General features: G+C 36.5%; 1 non-coding gene across 1 annotated transcript; it reads right to left on the reverse strand.

Moving 5' to 3' along the window:
* Positions 1 to 225: 225 nt before the first annotated feature.
* Positions 226 to 303, reverse strand: Smp_tRNA_00114_Sup_TTA.1.1. The gene has a single exon. It is a non-coding gene (tRNA).
* Positions 304 to 2,078: the final 1,775 nt, after the last annotated feature.

Consider the following 2,078-nt stretch of genomic DNA (forward strand, 5'->3'; position numbering starts at 1 on the left):
TCAACTTTTTGCTCGCTTTCAAGAAATTTCAAGATGAACATGAATACAAAATTTGTGATCATATCTACACAAATAATCCAATAAATTATGAATAGAAAGTAAAATAAAACGTTAACTTTTTTAATAAGCACAGATGGATAGTGGTTAGCAGTGGAGTCCAGTTTGACGCGCATTTCATTTTGTTTGGGACTCGTCAACTGGACGTAGATACACTTGAGAGTTGATGTTCACTCTGGGACTCGAACCCAGCACCGTTCTCTTTAAAAGCAATTGCGTTATCCAGTTAGCTACGACGAAACGAACGTCCTGGATTCCACTGCTAGGCACCATCCATCTTTGACAATTAAGCTTTTGAATTAGGGCTATATCGAGGCGATACGCACAGTATGCACACATGCTAATAAAAGACTGATTAATTGTAGTCTTAACACAACAATGGGAAAGTTCAAACAAAATTTAAATTTCACCTTATTGCACAAGCAAGTGGCTATCAGGACTCAGTAGCTGAGTATATAAGAAGATGACGTTTGAAGCGAATGGTAGTAGGTTCGAGTCCCAGAGTGAACATCAACCCTAAGCTGCAGGTACGTCCAGGTTGACGAGTCCCAAATTAGGACGAAACACCCATCAAACTGGATTCCACTGTTAGCCACTATCCATTTTTGATTATAATGTTTGTGAATTAAGGCTATATCTAAGCAATTCACCCAGTATGCATATATGTTAATAATAGACTGATCAATTCCAGTCCTAAACGTCAATGGAAAGATTCAACCAAACTGTACCAATTGAAGTTAACTTATTTTTCAGTTTTTCAAAGTATAAAACAAAAAAAAAGAATCATAATTCCCATTTGAATTCTTCATTTCATAATGAATAATCGAAGAATGAAATAAAAACCAAAAAAAAAAATTTAAAGGAGAAGAAATTTTCCCCCCTCCACTCCCTTTTTTTTTCTCTTTTTTCTTTCTCCTCATTTTTCAGATTCCATTTTTAATGATGACTGTTACATTTTTCGACTTCTTATTATTATGGTCATTAATAATAAAATTCACATTTAAATCATCATTCATTAATTCATTTTAATGATTTCGTGTTTTATTTTAATAAATTTATTGGAAATAAAATTATTATCATAAAAAGGGGGGGTTATAGAGATTTTCTAGTATATTCATATTTGAATTCATGAGTTGATTAAAGCGAGAACATCATGAAGAGCAAGGAATACTTGAATGTCATCATCAGTATTGAGTATCCATGACTTTGCCCCACGCAGGATTGTAACCCAGGACCTATCGGTCTTATATGTGAACGCTTAACCTGTAGACCACTGAGCCAGATGGCATCCAACGATGTTAATGTCTAACTTCAACCATTCATGAGTTGATTGAAGCTTGAACACAATGACAAACAAGGAATACTGAACTGTCATTTTGTCTCGATATGGGACTCATCAGTATTCAGCATCCATGACTCCATCATATGAGATTCGAACCGAGGATCCGTTGGTCTCATGTGTGAATGCTTAACCTGTAGAACAATCAGCCAGCTGGCATCCAACGGTGTTAATGTCTAACTTTAACCAATCAACGATATTGCACGATGTTCTCATATTGTTGTCGGTAGATAACTGCCTGATACGAAACACAATTGAACTACTCTGGTCATAGTTGTACAAAATTATAGAAGTTAGATATTAACAACATTGATTCAGTGGTCTATGGGTTCACCATTCACGAGCCAGACCGAATATCCTGTATTGAGTTCTCACGTAGATATGTACTACTGAGGAGTTCAATACAAGCATGAAACGACCGTCCATTACTTCCAGGTTTTCAATGATGGTCTAACTTATATCAACTCATATTTATCAAGAACTTATTCAACACTCATGAAACTATGGATCAGAAGGGGTTTTGTGGACATTTCAGTATTTTCAAAGTTGAAATCATGAGTCAGCTGAAGCTAGACCACCATGGAAAACCTGGAAGCACTGGACGGTCGTTTCGTGATTTAGTGGAGCTCCTCAGTGACAGTGTGCATCCACGATCCCTCCTCACGAGATTCAAACCCAGGAC

This window comes from Schistosoma mansoni, chromosome 3, assembly GCF_000237925.1.
Source record: "Schistosoma mansoni strain Puerto Rico chromosome 3, complete genome".
NCBI classification, from domain to species: Eukaryota; Metazoa; Platyhelminthes; class Trematoda; order Strigeidida; family Schistosomatidae; genus Schistosoma; species Schistosoma mansoni.